The 19,194-nt window shown below is 36.8% G+C and overlaps 1 pseudogene; it reads left to right on the top strand.

The window, feature by feature from the left end:
• The first annotated feature begins 11,389 nt into the window (after positions 1 to 11,389).
• On the top strand, positions 11,390 to 12,473 carry LOC118728725 (annotated as a pseudogene).
• Positions 12,474 to 19,194: the final 6,721 nt, after the last annotated feature.

Genomic DNA, 19,194 nt, shown 5'->3' with positions numbered 1-19,194 from the left:
TGGGTGATGTGCTCATGTGGCTGATGCTCCTCAGACTGGGTTAAGCTTCTTGGGTGGCTGCTGCTCCTCAAATGGGAGTGGGCTGCTCACAGGGCTGCTGCTGCTCAGACAAGGGCATGCTATTCACACAGCTGCTGCTCCTCAGATGGGGGCAGGCTGCTCATGCATCTACTGCTCCTCGATTGGGGGCATGTAGCTCATGGAAATGCTGCTCCCCTGATGAGTGCAGAGTGTGGTCTGCACACAGTTTCCTCTCCTCAGAGGGGGTGGGCTGCTGGTGTGCCTACTGCACCTCAGACAAAGGAGGACTACTTGCATGGATGCTGCTCCTTGGAATGGCCGTGGGCTGCTCACCAGTTGCTGCTCCTTAGACAGGGCAGGCCACGTGAGGCTGCTGGGGAAGGCTGCTCATGGGACTGCTGCTCCTTGGATAGGAGAGGGATGCTCAGGTGGCTGCTGCTCATGTGATTTCTGTGCCCTGGGCTAAAGCATTTGGCCAGTCAGAGGGGAATGTGCTTTGGAACTCACAGGAGCACAGAGAGGAGGAAGTCTGTTCCTCTGTGACCTCTTCCCCTGCCAGCACTGTGAATTCTGGTCAACCCTTCAGACTGTTCCTTCTGGGCTCAGTCTTTCATGACTGTGCACCCAGATCTAGAATCCCCTGCCACCAGCAGTTCTACAGTCCTCCTTTCCACAGTCAAACACCGTGCCTGACCCAATGGATGTAACTCGGAGCTGTGATGTCTCCCTCTGACCTCAGAGGTCTGGCATATCTCTCCTAACCAAATCCTTGATTTGACCTTTCTCCAGGGGACCTCTGTCCTTCCCAGCTATTGGATATTGTCTCACCAACTGAGTTTCCTTCACCAATTTGGGGTAGTTGTTATTTGTTTCAGCTGCTTATTCTATCTGCTCTGGAACAAGGCTTAGGACAAGGTTGTCTATGATGCCACCATTTGTCCTCCCTCTATATAGTAATTTTATTTCAGATACTTGCTTTCCATTAGCCTGAGTACTTTAAGCATTCCCTTTCAACTTCTAGTTTCTGAGAAATCAAGTGTCAGTCTTATGGGAACTCCTTTGTAGGCAAGTTTGCTTTTCTCTTGCTCCTTTAAGATTCTATGCCTTGTTGAAACCAGTTTGGCTTACTGGATAGAACGTCTGCCTGCGGATTGAAGGGTCCCGGGTTCGACTCTGGTCAAGGACACGTACCTTTGTTGCAGGCACATCCCCAGTAGGGGGTGTGCAGGAGGCAGCTGATCAATGTTTCTCTCTCATCAATGTTTCTAACTCTATCTCACTCCCTTCCTCTCTAAAAAATCAATAAAATATATATTTTTAAAAAGATTCTATGCCTTTAATTATTTTGGCATTTTAATTATTATGTGTGAGTGGGGTGTGTGTTTAGGTTCTTCCTGCTTGGGACACTATGTGCCTCTTGAACATGTTTGAAAATTTCCATTAACAGGTTAAGGACGTTTTCTGCCATTATTTCTTCAAACATATTCTCTATCCCTTTCTCACTTTCTGCTTCTTCTGGCTCACCTACTATTTGAATATTCTTATGTTTCATGTTGTTCCATAGATCACTTAAGTTGTCCTCCTGTTTTTTAAATTGTTTTTTTCTTTTTGGTTCTCTGATTAATTTTTTAACCCTATCTTCTAATTTATTGATTCAATCCTCTGCTTTCTTCCCCTCATATGCTGTGTATTTCTTCCAATATGTTCTTTATTTGTGCTATGTCTTTATTTTTGTTTTCATAGTTACTATATCTTTTCTAATGTTGCTGAGCATCTTTACCATCTTTATACTGAACTATAATACATATCAGATAAATTATCTCCATTTCATTTATCTCTTCTTCTAGAGAATTCTTTTGTTCTTTTTTCCTGAAGTTGTTTGCCTCCTCGTTTTGGCTGCCTATTTGGGTTTGAGACTATGTATTAGGTACATCTGCTAGGCATCTCAATCTCTAGCACAGGACAGTGTCAACTGTTATTTCTTCTTTTTCTTTTTCTTTTTCAAATTTCTTTATTGATTAAGGCACATGTGTCAAACACAAGGCCCGCGGGCCAAATCCGTCCTGCCAGGCCTTGCAATGTGGCCCGCACTGCGCTGTCATCACTGCACTCCGCTGCGTTTCCATCACAATGACAGTTTATGACTGTTCAGTAAACCATTCGGCCCGCGATTTAGGCTGGGTTTTAGATTTTGGCCCCTTCTCTGATTGAGTTCGACACCCCTAGATTAAGGTATCACATATTTGTCCTCAACCCCACATTCCAATCCCCTACCCTTCCACACTCATGCCCCTACCCTCCTATTGTCTTTGACCACTGGTTAGGCTCATATGTATGCACATAAGTCCTTTGGTTGATCTCTCCCTTTTATCACCACCCTCCCTTTGAGGTCCAACAGTCTGACCCATGGCTCCTTATCTCTGGATCTGTTTTCATCAGTCTATGCTTTTCACCATTTCCCCTAGATGAGTGAGATCATGTTCTATTGGAAGTATACTTATAAGAATAAAAAATGAGACAAGCAATAATTGTTATGCTGAAAGGTATATGACTCAGTCTGTAGTGAGTTTCTTTCTGGGCCAACAGTTCTTTTGAAACCCAATTTCAATGTCAAACACTTCCTTATGTGTACATGTCAGCAATGATATTTCAGTTCTGGATGGTGGACAAATGGTGGTAATGCAGGTCCAACCCTCTCTGGATTGGTCCTGGGCAACCTGCAGTGATACACATCTGCTAACTGCTATTATGGCAAGGTGTCGTCCGCATCTTCCATCTCTCGACTACTTATCTTCTGTCTTGATGGTTGGAGTAGTCCTGTCAATTCCTCTCTGTTGCCAGAATCCACATGGTCTCTTAGTTGTTTTCTGAAAATATACAAACATATTCTCAACCAAAAGTTAATAAAGGAATATTTTCTATAAATTTGACTTGGATCCTTTTTCATTTTTTTGCCCAAATGATTTTCTTCTGGCTTGTTTTGACATGTGTGTTTTTCATGGGTGTCTTGCTGATAGCATTACAATTAATTTTCTAAAGTACAAATTTTCTAGACATAATTTACTTACAGGATAATTTTCTTTACATGCTATTCTTCTACTTCCCCCCTTTTTTTTTTTTTTTTTTTTTTTTTTTTTTTTTTTTAAATATATTTTATTGATTTTGTACAGAGAGGAAGGGAGAGAGATAGAGAGTTAGAAACATCGATGAGAGAGAGTCATCGATCAGCTGCCTCTTGCACACCCCCCACTGGGGATATGCCCGCAACCAAGGTATATGCCCTTCACCGGAATCGAACCCGGGACCCTTCAGTCCCCAAGCCGACGCTCTATCCATTGAGCCAAACCGGTTTCTGCTACTTCCCCCCTTTTTTGATTTAAATATTAGGAGGCTTTTGAAAATTTTATAATGTAGTCTTGATAGCTTTTAAGTTTTAATATTTTGCACTAAAGTATGACTACTTTAGGTTCTTTTCCTGTTCTGAGATTTTATCCTGAGATGAATTACCAATAAAAATTTTAGTTAACACTTTAGGAACAATTAGCCAATTTAAATTAGCCTGAAAACTTGTCTACTATTTTACCATCAAATTTATTACTCTAAAACAATCTTATTTTACTCTGTAAATAGTAGGGGAAAGGATTATTTGCCTTCTTGCATAGGCCCTGAGCATTCCTGGTGGTAGGTTGGATTTAGATATAAAAACCCACTTCCCTACACCATGTTTACAAGACAACTCAAACAAGTCTTGTTGTAGTGTGAGGGCAGCTGCTGTCATCATGTCTCTGTCTTTTACCCGGGTCCTGATTTGAGCTGGGCATGGAAAGTTAAGCAGCCATGGGGGCAGGAGACTCCCTCAGCAGGAGTGTGGTTTCAGGTGCATGTTATTTCTTTTATTATTATTATTATTATTGATTATGGTATCACATAATTGTCCTTATTCCCCCATTCCCATTCCAAACCCCACCCTAGTTATGCCCCCCACCCCCACCCCCATTGTCCATGGCCACTGGCTAGGCCCATATATATGCACACAAGTCCTTTGGTTGATCTCTTCCCCTTACCCCCATCCTCCCTTACTTTCCCTCTGAGGTTTGAGAGTCTGATCGCTGCTTCTCTTTCTCTGGGTATGTTTATGTTGTTCATTATTTCCTCTAGATGTGTGAGATAATGTGATCCAAGAAATACCCTTGTAATAACTTAAACTGCAACAAGCCATAATGGTTATGCTGAGAGGCAAATGAATCAGTCTGTAGTGAGTTCCTTTCTGGGCCAACAGTTCTTTTGAGTCCCAGTTTCAATGCCAAATAGTTCCTTATGTGTACATGCCAGCCATGATATTTCAGATCTGGTTGGTGGACAAATGGTGGTAATGCAGGTCCGCCCGTCTCTGGTTTGGTCCTGGGCATCCTTCAGCAAAACCCACAGATCAGCCAGTCTCAAATCTTGCAGAGACCACATTTTCCTGCAGACTGATAGGATTCCATCTTGAATAGCCCTTAGGTAACCATCCACAGGTGAGATAAGCGTTTTTCAATAGGGTGAGGCAGTTCCTTCTACCTGGAGGTTGTTATTCTCGGTCTCTTAATCAGCCTCAGAATCTCTGCACCATGAGACAAGGTATTTTCCAATATGGTGAGTAAACTGTCTTTCCCCTACAAAGATGCCTGTATGGCAAATATCTGTGTGAGAAAGATGACCTCTGTAGCATGAAGTAATGACAACATAGGAGACTGGGTCATCTGCCTCCTGAACCCTAGAGGCTCTGATCCTGTCTTCTCCTCACAGACCTCCATTCCACTCTGCCCTACATCTGTGAGAACACAGGTAAGCAGCTCTACAGGGAATTGTATGTGTTGGCTCTTTAAGAGGGTGCCTGCATTTCCAGACATATCTCCCTGGCAGACATCAACCCTGCTGCTTTTCATAGCTAGATGTTGTGTGGGTACCCTTCCCAGTTTTTAAAAATATATATTTATTGATTTAAGCGAGGAAAGAAGGAGAGATGGAAACATCAAGGATGAGAAATACTGATTGGCTGCCTACTGTACTTCTCCTACTTGGGTTGGAACCTGTTATCCAGGCATGTGTCCTTGACCAGAATTATACTTGGGACCCTTCAGCTAGCAGCTGACACTCTATCCACTGAGCCAAACTACCTAGGTCACTCTTGTCGTTTCTGGTGTTTTCTCCTCGGAGGGCCCTGCTTGGGGATTAGATCCCAGAGTTCTCAATGGCAATCCCCCTCCCCCCCCCCCCCCCCCCCCCACACACACAGCTTAAGTATCTCTTTGGAATGTCAATTGTTGTTTGTGGGAGTCTGGCCAGCCCTTTTGTGTCTCTACCACACCCACCAGTATGGATGCAGTCTCCACTTTCCATCTTTGGTTTTCATGTTTCTCTCCAGGGAGTCCGGTTAATTATTCAGGAAGTTTTTCTGTATTTTATTTGTACTTGCAGTTTCATACTGGGAGCATGTCCATGCAGCATCCATTTATTTTGCCACCATTTTAATCTCCTATTTTCTCTATTCTCTTTTTGTGCCCCCATCTGCCCTTTTATATCTGTTCTCTATTCTCTTAAAAAAAAAAAAAAAAAATCTCTGTCTCCATTGTCTCTGATCTTTTTCTTTTTTTTCTATTCTTTTTTCTTTGATCTGTCATTTTTTACTCTTTCCTCTCCATTTTCTCTGTTCTTGTATCACTTTGTCCTATTTTCAATATATATTTTTCTACTTATTGTGTTTGTCTTCTCTTTGTTCTCTCTTGATTTCTCTCAGCTGTCTCCATTTCCAAAGTTCTTACTTTTTCCTCAGTAATTCTTATCATTGATGTTTCTATCTCTCCCTCTCCCTTCCTCCATTTTCTTGGCTTCCTCTGCTTTTTGCTTTAACTTTACCCTGGTTCCCATTTTCTCTTTTCTATAAATTTTCTTTGTGCTTTTTGCTTTATCTGTTCTCTGTGGTTTTAGTTGTATTCCAGTGTTCTGTTTTTTCCTTCATATCTTTGAACTCACCATTTCATGTTATATTTTTCCTCTTTGTTACCGTATTTTTCGGACCATAAGATGCACTTTCCCCCACCCAGAAGTGGGGGGGAAAAGTCCCTGCGTCTTATGGTCCAAATATAGCCTACACATATACTTTTTTAAAAAAAGTTTTTTTACTTGCCCGGCTCTGTGTGGTCTCTGTGTGCTTGCCCGGCTCTCAAATGGTTCTAAATGCTGCTGTTTACTTTGCAGGGTTGATTACATGTGTTTATGACTGTGATGTTGGGTTTTAATGCACATAAAATATTTTAGAACACTGTTTGTTTCAGAATCTTTTTTTCTTCATTTCCCTTCTCTAAAAACTGGTGTGTCTTATGGTCCGGAGCGTCTTATGGTCCGAAAAATATGGTATATCCGTTTTCTGTTTTCTCTTTTTAGTCCTTATTTTATCCACTCTCTATTCTCTTTTTCATTTTACAATTAATATTTAATGTATTCCATTTATTCTATTGGTTTATATTTTACTTTTAATATTTTTTTGTCTCAATTTCTCTGTGCAGTTTCTTCTCTCTTCATTTCCTCTATCTTTTCTCTGCTTTTTAGTTTTGTTTCCCTTTTTATATTTGTACTTTCCATTTTCTTATTTGTTCTCCTGGTCTCTTTCCTCTGTTTCTTCTCTCAAGTTATCACATTTTCTCACTTTGTTCTCTACATTTTCTAATCTTTGTCCTTTTTAAATTATTCATTTTTTATAGTTAGAAACATTGATTAGAAACATCAATTGGCTGCCTTTAACATGGACTAAAACACAGATTAAACCCCCAAAATAAGCATGTGCCCCAATTGGGAATCAAACTGGTGAACAATTCAGCAACATCAACTGAGACTTTTGTCCTCCATTAGTATTCTCATTGCTGTTTGTTATGTATTCATTCTTTCCATTTCCTTTCTTTCCTCTACACTTCTAGAATTCTGTTATCTATGTACTATCTTGGTTTTCTTTGCTGTTTTCTCACATCCCTCAAATCTTTGTTCATATTTTTTTTGTTCACTATTTACCATTTTCTCTTCTTTCTGTTATATTTTTTTTCAAATTTTCCTTTTATTTCTTCTCATTCTGTTTTATGTTTTTGTTCTTACTGTTCTTATTGTTCCTTTGTTTTTAGATGTTTTTTCTTTTTCTTTGCCATTTTTCCTGTATTCTGATTACTTTTTATTCTTCTTGTTTTTCCATTATTCTTCATCATTGTTGTTTATTTTTTGTTCTCTTTATATATTTTCTGTTCTCTTATTTTTTGTATTTATTCCCTCCATTTGCGTTGACTTTTTATTTCTTTGTAATCTGTATATTTATGGAGAATTTTCTCCATTCTGTTTTTTCCATTCTTTCTATCTTCCCTATTTCATATATTCTCTTTTTGAATTATGCACTTACCCATTGTTTGTTTTTATGTCTTTTTATTTTTGTGTTCCATTTGCTCTGTATTTCTAATGTTCTCTTCATTTTCTCAGTTCTCTCCTTCCTTATGGTTCTCAATATTTCCGCTGTTTTTCTGTGTTCTCTCCATTTTTTGTGTTCTATGTTTCTTCACTTTCTCTCATATCCTTTTATTCTGTCCTGTTCTTTATTCTTCCTTCCATTTTTTGTTTTCCTCTATCACTCTTCCCTATTTTTTTCTTTGTTCTTTACAATTTCTCTCTTCTCTTCTTGTTCTTTAATTGTCTTGGTTCACTTATTTCCTGGTTCCTTTCCATTTTTTTAAAATATATTTTTTATTGATTTTTACAGAGAGGAAAGGAGAGAGACAGAGAGCTAGAAACATCGATGAGAGAGAAACATCGACCAGCTGCCTCTTGCACACCCCCTACTGGGGATGTGCCCGCAACCAACATACATGCTCCCGACCGGAATCGAACCCGGGACCTTTCAGTCTGCAGACCGACGCTCTACCACTGAGCCAAACCGGTTTCGGCTCCATTTTTTAAAATAATTTTAATTTTTATTACTTCTTTCTCGGTTGCTTCATTTTCCCCTTTGTTCTTTATTTTCCCTGTTCACTTTGTTCTCTTTATATTTTTCTATTTTATTTGATTTCTCTGTTCTATTTTCTTATCTCCATTTACTCTGATTTTTCTCTTCACTTTTTATTTTTTCACTTTTATCTGTTCTCAATTTGAGGAGAACACCATCTCCCTTCTCTTTGGAAACTATTTTTTCTTTTCTCTATGTTCTATCCATTTTTTGTTTCTGCTGTTTTCTGTTCACTCTGCTCTTTTTATTTGTACCACTTACTTTGTTCTCTCTTTCCTCTTTTCACCCTCTTCTATTATTGTTCTTTTTTTTTTTTTTTTACTTTGTCCTCTCCATTTTTCATCTTCATTCTATTCTTTTCCTACTTTCATTTTTCTTGATTTTCGCTTTTTCCATTTTGTTATCTGGGTTTATTCTGTTCTGTCTATTCTCTCTCTATTTTATCCTTTTTCATTTTGTTCTCTTTTCTCCTTTCTGTGTTTGGTTTATGTTTCCTATGTTATTTTCATATTTTCTCTTTGTCCTCACCAGTTTTTTGTTTGTTTGTTTGTTTTTGCTATTTGGGATCAAATCAGCAGCTGGGCAAGTGCCCTGACATGTAATCCAACCAATGACCTCTTGATGCATGGACAATGCTCAACTGAGACACATCGGGGCTTTTTTTAAAATCCTTTCTTTCCTTCATTATCTTGTTTCCTTTGTTCTTATTTCTCTTTTATTATCTCTACTCTTTATTCTCTGATTGTTATGTTCTTTCTTATTCCTATTTTCTTATAATTTCTCTCTTTGTTATTTGGCATTTTTTCTTTCTATTCTGTTTACTTTGTTCTTTTAATGCTGGCTATTATCTTTGTTCTGTTTTCTTTCTCTCTTTTTCTGTTCTCTGTTCTTTTTTGGTTACGTTTTCTTTGTTGTTTTCCCTATATTCTTTGATATTTATATTTTCTCAGTTTTCTTTTGTACTATCAGTATTCTTTCCTCTCTATTTTCAGTTTGTTCTTCACAATTTCTATGTTCTTCTTTTTATTCACTTCCCTGTATTTTCTTTTCTACCTTGTTTCTTCTATTGACTCTATTATTCTTAGTTGTTTCTTATTTTCTGCATGTATTGTTCTCTATTTTTTGTTCTCTTATTTCTGTTGTTCTACTTTTCTTTCACCTTTCTATTCTCTACATTTCCATTTTGCACCGTTTTAACTGTTGCTTTTTTCATACTTTCCTAATTTCTTTTGGTTCTCTCTCTTCTCATTATTCTCTCTACTTTCTCTTCTCATTTATTTTTTCTTTGTCCCCTCCCTTTTCTCTGGTTTCTATTTAATATTTTTCCTACCCTTTTTTGTTTTTCCTTTATCACTCTTCCCTATTTTTTTCTTTGTTCTCTAAAATTTCTGTTCTCTTTGTTGTCTTTTTTCACTTATTTCCTGGTTCCTTTCCATTTTTCTTGTTTTCTCCTTTTGTTTGATTTTTATTGCTTTTTTGCTCAATTGCTCCATTCTCCTCTTTGGTCTTTCTATTTATGCTATTCCATTTTCATAATTTCTTTTTGTTCTTACTTTTCTTTGATGAGTTTTGTTCTTTTTGTTACCTGTTTTGTTTAGTTTTCTTTTTTTTCCTTTCAATTTCTTGTCTTTTACAATTCTCTATTTTTTCTATGATTCTTTTTACTGTTTTCTCCTACTTGTTTTCCCTTTTTAATCTTGAAATTTTTGTTTTCTGTTGTTTTTGTTCTTTTCATTTCCACAGTTCTCTGTGTTAATGTTATTTCTGCTTTTTCTTCCTCCTATCCATTTACTTTTTCCTGGATTCTCTTTACTAACTCCATTTTCATATTGTCTGTTCTTCTTTTGCCACCCTTCCTCCCCCCATTCTCTCTCTCTCTCTCTCTCTCTCTCTCTCTCTCTCTATATATATATATATATATATATATATATAGAGAGAGAGAGAGAATATATATATATAGTATAAATATATATATATATATATATATATATATATATATTTTTTTTTTTTTTTTTTTTTTTTGCAGGGTGTGTGTGTGTGTGTGTGTGTGTGTGTGTGTCAGTTTTTGTTTCTTTATCCCAATTTCACAACTTTCTCTATTCATTCTTTGGTCTCTCCATTTACTGTTCTTTTTTCTGCTCTTCAATTTCTCCATTTTCTCATTATTCTCTTTGGTTTTCTATGCTTTTTTATTCTGTCCATTTTTCATTGACTTCTCTTTTTCATTCCCCATTTTGTTTTTCTTATTGTCTTTGTTCTTCATCTCATCCATGTTCTTTGTTTTCTTTTCCCTATTTGTTCTGTGTTATCTCTTTTTCTCTATTCCATATTTGCCATTTTCCCTGTTCACTTTTTTCTGATTTCTGATCTTTTTTTGTTCATCTATTCTGATATTTTTGTTATTTTGTTTCATACATTGCATTTTCCTGATTTCTATTTTTGTTCCCTCTTTCTTCTGCATTTTTCTGTTCTCTTTGTACTGTTTTGCTCAATTATATTCATTCCTTTTTGTTTTCTGTCCTCTTTTTGCTACCTCCATTTTCTGTTGTTTTCATCCCCATTCTTTTAGTTTTTTTTTCTTCTGTGTAGTTTTCTGCTCTCTCTTTAACTCATTCCTTTTGCTTTCTTTATTCTTACTATTGTACTTTTTTCTTTTCTGTGTTCATTTTAATTCTCAATTTCTATTTTGTTTTTTTTTTGTATTGTTTCACTTTTTCAGTTGTTCGTCTGTCATTTTCTCTATTCTCACTTTGTTCCTTTAGTTTTTTCAGTTCTCTGTTCTTTTGATACTTTTTCTTTATTTGTACTTACTTATTATTTGTATTCCCTTTTTATGTTCTTATATCATAGACTAATAACTTATTGAGAATGTTTCACTCTTTGAAGAAATTCATAGGTGAACCCAGTGTATGGAATGCTGGAATCTTATAAATGCTATTTGTACTGGTTAATAATGCGATTTTTTTTCAATAGATGGAGTTACACAAATGTTGATATATTTGCTATTTGATATGTATGCTATTTTGTTGTATTGATAACAAGCTTCAAAATGGCATATGTCAAATTTGCTGACAGTGTAAACATCATAGGTATTTTACACTTAAAAATGTCAAATTTCATGCCAAAAAAAGAGCATTTGTGGAAAGTTATAATTCATTAGTTTATTTTGAAGAAAAGTGCTACTGAATACTTGGGGAAGTTTATGGTGAACATGCTCCATTTCAATACTTGTGAATGCTGGTTTAAATACTTTAAAAGAGATGATTTTTATGTGAAAGACAAAAAAAATCCAGGTCAACAAAAAAAGTTTGAAGATTAACAATTACAAGCATTATTGGATGAAGATGCATGTCAAACTCAAAAACAACTTGCAAAAAGATTAAACGTTGCTCAGCTAACAATTTCCAATTGTTTACAAGCAATGGGAAAGATTTTAAATGATGCGGCGGCAGCGGCGAGAAGATGGCTGCTCGGCCGCGGCGGCATCACTCTTGTGCGAAGCTGCGGAAGGCTGACGTTTGGGCTGGCATTAAGACACTTGACAGATCCTCTTTTGCGATGTCCATGGAGTGGGACACACAGGTGGTGAAGGGGTCCTCACTGAGCAGTGCACAGTGTTCCAGTGCGCGTGCTGCCCCACCGTGCTCAGCGACTCAGTGCACCTTGTCTGGGACCTCTCGTGGTCCCCTGGGGCCGTGGTTTTCTCCAGGGTCACAAATAACGTTGTTCTGGAAGCTCCCTCCCTTGTTGGCATTGAAGGTTTACTCAAGGGCAGCACTTAACAACCTTTTATTCTGTAGTTCCTGTGAGCTTCCCATTGGTTTCCATCTGTATTCTACCCATGCTGCCCTGGGTGCATTAAAAGGTTACTTCTGCCCTTCCAGTGACAAAATGGAATGCTCTCTCTTAAAAACAAAAGCCATAGTAAATGCATCTGAGATGGATATTCACAACATGCCTGTACCAGAAAAGATTGCGGAGCTAAAAGAGAAGATAATACTAACGCATTATCACTTAATTGATGAAGATGCTGGAGGAAGTGACTACTGACCAGTCCAACACAGAAAACTGATCTAGAACCAGAGCTTGATTATCAGAGTCAGGCCTTACTTACAGCTATCTTCAAAGACAGGTGTTGTTCAATCATTTCTTGAGAAAGTTCAACTTCAAGAATGGACAGGAAATGTGGTTTATTATGTGTACATCTAGGCTGATTTTCCAAATGATTTGTGAAGCTGTTTATAGAAGATGAGAAATTAAGGAGCTCTCTGGCCAAAATTCATATCTACTTGACTTCTGAAATTATTTTAGCTCTCATCAGTTTCATAGTCATTTCTGAAAACACCTTTAACTGCATATTTAGGGATTAAGGGGCAATGTGCCATGAATGATCTTAAGAAATATATGGTAATAAAGTTGTACTTAATGTTGACTACTGTGATTTCTACATGTGGCAGTTATATGAGTAGTTGTAACCAAGAATTAACATTTCAGTTCAGCAATAAAGGCAAGCCTTGGATTGTGGCTGCCCAGCAGCCCAGGTCCACCCAAGGCTCAGGTAATGATGGGGCATTGTCTTTACCTGATCATTTGATCGCCTCTCGCCCCTGAGGGTTCCCAGCCTGAGAAGGGGGTAGGCCGGACTGAGGGATCCCCTTCAGTGCATGAATTTTCATGCACCGAGCCTCTAGTATAGAATAACATAATGAGTTTTACTGGAAAAAATGTAGGTTCATTCAATACATATTTAGTAAATATAGTCTCATGTAAAAACAGTTGCCATAATACTGCTTGGTACAATGAATTCTAATAGTGTCCTAACTCCTCACTGCACTTTTTACAAAGTACAGAGCTCATTTAAACACTAAAACTAAGCTGTTCTAAGTATAATAGTTTTCTGGTGGCATTAGAACCTGTATTTTTAAGTTATGCCATTAATGATTACATGCATTATCTATTGGGAATGTGCTTGACTCTAAAGAAATACTTATGTCAACTTGTGAAATGCTTATTTTTTGGTGAAATTTTATAATATAATGCCAATTATAGGAGGAGCATGTGGATCATTCATAGTGTGCTTCATTTAGCAATTAACAGTCTGTGCTTTATATAATGTGGTACAAAACAATTCTGAGTGTTTTAACACAATAACAGATTATACAAAATGTGCAAGCTATTGAAACACTAAATCTGGACTGTTCTAGATGGAATTTGCAAGTAGCAATAATAAATGTATTGAATATAGGTTACATCATAGACTAATACATGGATTATCTATTAAATATTTTTCACTCTGAAGATATACACAGATGAAACTATTGTGTGGAGTGCTGTAATCTTCTATTAAATATTATGCCATTTACTAGGAGTGTATATTGAAACATTCATTATATTATTAGTATGGGTTTCATTTAGTTTTTATAGTCTGTGCTTGAAACTGTTTGCCAATATTCAGGTTGGTACAAATTAAGTCTATGCATAACCAAACACAATGTGCACGTGAATCTCATTAAATCACTAATACTATACTGTTTTAGACAGTTTGCTTAGTTACTTTCACAAATGTTTTGAATATGCCTTGTGCCAAACATTAATATATGAATTACCTTATAGGAATATTTTTATATTAATTATATATTATGTTTGTGACTAATACATTGTAAACTCTATTAGCAAACTCTAAAACAGTCTAGTTTTTGAGTGTCAATAGCTGCATATTTTGCAAAACTGTAGTGAAGTGTTGTAACACTCAGTATTAATTCATATAAGTGAGATTTTGGAATAGTTTTTAGCATAGATTATAATTACTAAATTAAATTCCTAATATGTAATGAATGTTCCAATATAATCTCCTAGTAAATGGCATTATATTATAATACTAGAGGCCTGATGCACAAATTCGTACACCAATGGGATCCCTCAGTCTGGCCTGCAGGATCAGGCCAAAACTGGCCCTGACATTGCGACGGTGCAGGCCAGGCTGAAGAACCCTACTGGTGCACAATTGGGGCCATGGAAGGATGTGGGAGTTTGGTAAGCTGGGGAGGGATTGTGGGAGGGCACCAGGGTGTGTCCAGCCCATCTTACTAAGTCCCAATGGCCAAATCCTAGTAGCAAGCTAACCTACCATTTGAAGCATCTGCCCCCTGGTGGACAGTGCACATCATAGTGACTGGTTGACCAGTTGACTGCCTCATAAGAGTGAGAGTGAGCAGTGAAGGGGCCTTAGCATATCATTAGTTTATTATGCTTTGATTGATTGAATGGCTGACCGGACACTTAGCATATTCGGTTTTATTATATAGGATTCCACAGGAGATACCAGCATTCCACACACTAAATTCACTTATGTATTTGTTGAAGAGTGAAAAATGTTCACAAAAGGTAATGTATGCATTAGTCTATGACATAAATAATTAAGACATCTGAAAAAGACGTCTACAAGAGGCTAGTTGTAATGATTCAATGTGCTGAGCATTGTGTAAAATATGAAGTGAATTTTTAAGAGAGGAAGGGAGAGGGATAGAGTTATAAACATCAATGAGAGAGAAACATGAATCAGCTGCCTCCTGCATACCTCCTACTGGAAATGTGCCCACAACCCAGGTACATGCTCTTGACCAGAATCTAACCTAGACCCTTCAGTCCGCAGGCTGATGCTCTACCTACTGAGCCAAACCGGTTTTGGCATGGAGTGAATTTTTGAACACTTTTAAAATTAATTTGTATGATGTAGGATGTTGGCAAACTGTTTTCAGCATAGTATGTAATAGATATTCCAACATACTTTCCCAATGAATGTCATTATACCGTAATATTTCACTGAAAATACCAGCATTCCACACATGTTCACTTGAGTATTTCTTCAAGAGTAAAACCATTCCCAATATTTAATGCATGTATTGGTTTATAGCATCACATTTAATCAATTAATTTGTATACATTACTAGAAAACTTTGCATTTATGCTGTCGCAAAGGATAAAGTTCCTTTTATTTCATAATCACATAGTTATCCATTGTGTGAATGCACTATAGCTATATTATCCACTTGCACTGTTTCCAGACAGATCTTGGATATTGGAAATAATGCTGCTATGAACATAGGGATGTATCTTTCTGAATGGTGCTTTGGTAATCTTAGAATATATTCCCAGAAGTGGGGTCATTAGGTCAAAGAGCTCAAACACAGAATAGGATTTCATGTTGGTAGATTTACTTTCGTAACTGCATTGAGGTATAATCCAAGCATTAAAAAAAAACAAAAAAACAAAAAAACGAGTTCTTGAGGTTGGAAAGCAGATGCCAATTCTAAGTGTTGAGGAAAGCAGAGGCTCAACATTTTCCACATTCTATACAATTGACAGTAAAACACTGATAAAGAGGAAGGATGAAAGAAGGGTAAGTGAAGAATGATCTAAAAGATCATTACATGGCAAGGTTTTATCATAATATAGAATAAATTATAACAAACTGAAAAAATGGTCTTAATTAAAAAGTGAATATTCAGACCACAGTGGTTAAAACAAAAAACAAAACAAAACAAAAAAACCCAAAATCAAAAGAGATGTAGAAATAGAAAGGCAGGGAAGTATTCATTCAACAAATAAGTAAAACCTATGCTCCTCAGATGATTCCAAAAAATTCAAGAGGAAGGAACACTTCCAAGCTCATTCTATAATCCAGCATTATGTGAATCCAAAAACCATATAAAGACACCAAAAAAAAAAAGGGAACTACAGGCCAATATCCTTGATGAACATAGATGCTAAAATCCTCAAAAAAATTCTAGCAAATCGGCTCCAGTATTATATCAGAAAGATCATACACCATGACCAAGTAGGATTTATCCCGGGGATGCAAGGATGGTATAATATCCACAAATCAATAAACATGATACATCACATAGACAAATTCAGAGACAAAAATCACACAGTAATATTAATTGATGCAGAAAAACCATTTGACAAAATCCAACACCCACTCTTGATAAAAACTCTCAGCAAAATGGGAATAGAGGGATCATACCTCAACATAATGAAAGCAAAAAATATTTCGTTAAATAACAAACTATAGCCAAAATCATACTCAATGGGCAAAAACTAAAAACATTTCATCTAAGAACAGAAACAAGACAGGAAGGCCCACTTTCACCAATTTTCTTTGATATAGTACTGGAATTGCTAGAATAGTGATCAGACAAATAGAAGAAATAAAAGGCATCCAAATTGGAAAAGAAAACGTAAAACTGTCATTATTTGCAGATGACCTGATATCATACATAGAAAACCCTAAAGACTCCATAAAAAAACTACTAGATTTAATAAATGAATTTAGCAACATAGCAGGATACATTAACACCCAGAAATCGATGGCATGTTTATACACCAAATAATGGACTCATAGAAAGAGAAACTAAAAACACAATTTCTTTTACCATTACAACAAAGAAATTAAGATACCTAGGAATAAACTTAACTAAGGAGGTAAAAGACCTGTACTCCAAAACTATAAGATATTGAAAAAAGAGACAGAGGAAGATATAAATAAGTGGAAGACTATAGTATGTTAATGGATTGGTAAAATCAGTATCATTAAAATGTCCATACTACCCAAAGCAATCTATAGATTCAATGCACTCCTCATTAAAATACCAATAGCATATTTCACAGATCTAGAACAAACTCTCCAAAAATTCATCTGGAATAAAAAAGACCCTGACTATCTGCAGCAATCCTGAGAAAGAACAAAGTAGGAGGTATTTCAATACTAGACATTAAGCAGTATTACAAAGCCACTGTTCTCAAAACTGCCTGGTACTGACATATAGACCAATGAAATAGAATAGAAAGCCCAGAAATCAACCCAAACCACTATGCTCAATTAATATTTGACAAAGGAGGCAATAAACTACAATGGAGTCAAGATAGTCTATTCAATAAATGGTATTGGGAAAATTGGACAGATACATGCCAAAAATATGAAACTATTCTACTAAGTTACACCATACACAAAAATAAACTCAAAATGGATCAAGAACTTAAAACACAAGACAGGAAACCATAAAATATTAGAGCAATCCACAGGCAGCAAAATCTCAGACATATGCTGAAGCAATATATTCACCCATACAGCTCTTAGTGCAATAGAAACTAAAGAGAAAATAAACAAATGGTACTACATCAGAAGAAAAAGCTTCTGTACAGAAAAAGAAACCATCAATAAAACAACAAGAAAGCCATGCAAAGGAGAACATATTTGCCAATATTATCTCTGATAAGGGTTTAATTTCCAATATTTACAGGGAACTCATACAACTTAACAAAAGGAAGATAAACAATCCAATCAAAATATGGGCAATGGCCCTACATAGACACCTTTCAAAAGAAAACATAAGGCCAAGAGACATATGAAAACATGCTCAAGGTCACTAATTATCTGAGAGATGTAAATCAAAACGACAATGTGGTACCATCTTACACCTGTCAGAATGGCTATCATCAACAAATAAACAAAGGACAAGTGCTGGTGAGGATGTGAAGATTAGGGAGCCCTTGTGCACTGCTGGTGGGAATGCACTGGTGCAGCCACTGTGGAGAACAGTATGGAGTTTCCTCAAAAAACTAAAAATGGAACTCCCATTTGACCCAGTAATCCCACTTATAGGAATATATCCCAAGAAAGTAGAAACACCAACTAGAAAGAATATATGCACCCCTATGTTCATAGCAGCACAATTTACCATAGCTAAGATTTGCAAACAGCTTAAATATCCGTCATCAGATGAGTGGATTAAAGAGTAATAGTCATGGGATATAAAGTACAGCATAGCAAATATAACCAATAATACTGTGATACATATGATACCTGGTGGGTACAAGAATTATAAGGGGATGACTTTGTAAATTATATAAATGTCTATCCACTGCTCTGTAAAACTGAAATTAATAAAAAATAATATTGAATATCATCTGTAATTAAAAAATGAAGAAAACAAAAAGCTAAATAAAAAGGAAATATCACTACAAAAATGATTTTAATGTGAAATATTAGAGAGTTCCACATTTCTTTTTTCTATGCAAGTAAAATCCCAAACTTTTGTAAGAGTAATGGTTTGGCATTACTGGGTTTTAACTTTTAAGGGAAACTCCATACTGTTCACAGTGGCTATCGTAGTCTGCATTCCCACCAGTAGTGCATGAGGATTCCTTTTTCTCCACATCCTCTCTAGCACTTGTCATTTGTTGATTTGCCCATGATAGCCATTCTCACATGTGTGAGGTGGTACCTCATTGTCATTTTGATTTGTGACTTGGGATATATTTTTATATATTTCTTGGCCTTCTTTATGTCCTCTTTCAAAAAGTGTCTATTTAGATCCTTTGTACATTTTTTGATTGGATTGTCTATCTTCCTTTTGTTAAGTTGTATGAGTTCCCTGTAAATTTTGGAGATTAAACCCTGGAATATATTCCAAGAAATCAGAAAGGACATATGCACCCCTATGTACATAGCAGCACAATTCACCATAGCTAAGATTTGGAAACAGCCTAAGTGCCCAACAGCAGATGAGTGGATTAAAAAAACTGTGGTACATCTATACAATGGACTACTATGCTGCTATAAAAAAAAAGGAACTTTTACTATTTGCAACAGCATGGATGGACCTGGAGTGCATTATGCTAAGTGAAATAAGCCAGTCAGAGAAAGAGAAATATCACATGATCTCACTCATTTATGGAATCTAATGAACATAAACTGATGAACAAAAACAGATCCAAAGACAGAGAAGCACCAATGAGACCATCCAATCTCAGAAGAAAGGTAGGGGAGGGTGGGGAAAAGGGGGAGAGATCAACCAAAGGACTTGTATACATGCATGTAAGCCTAAGCTAGGGGTGTCGAACTCAATCAGAGAAGGGGCCAAAACCTAAAATCCAGCCTAAATCACGGGCCGAATGGTTTACTGAACAGTCATAAACTGTCATTGTGATGGAAACGCAGCGGAGTGCAGTGATGACAGCGCGGTGCGGGCCACATTGCAAGGCCTGGCGGGATGGATTTGGCCCGCGGGCCTTGTGTTTGACACATGTGGCCTAAGCAATGGACAGAGATAGCAGGGGGTGAGGCCATATGTAGGGGTGTGTGTGTGGAG

This window comes from Pipistrellus kuhlii, unplaced genomic scaffold (genome assembly GCF_014108245.1).
Source record: "Pipistrellus kuhlii isolate mPipKuh1 unplaced genomic scaffold, mPipKuh1.p scaffold_m20_p_3, whole genome shotgun sequence".
NCBI classification, from domain to species: domain Eukaryota; kingdom Metazoa; phylum Chordata; class Mammalia; order Chiroptera; family Vespertilionidae; genus Pipistrellus; species Pipistrellus kuhlii.
Note: the sequence above shows the minus strand (reverse complement) of the source record. Positions and strands in the feature narration are given on the sequence as shown.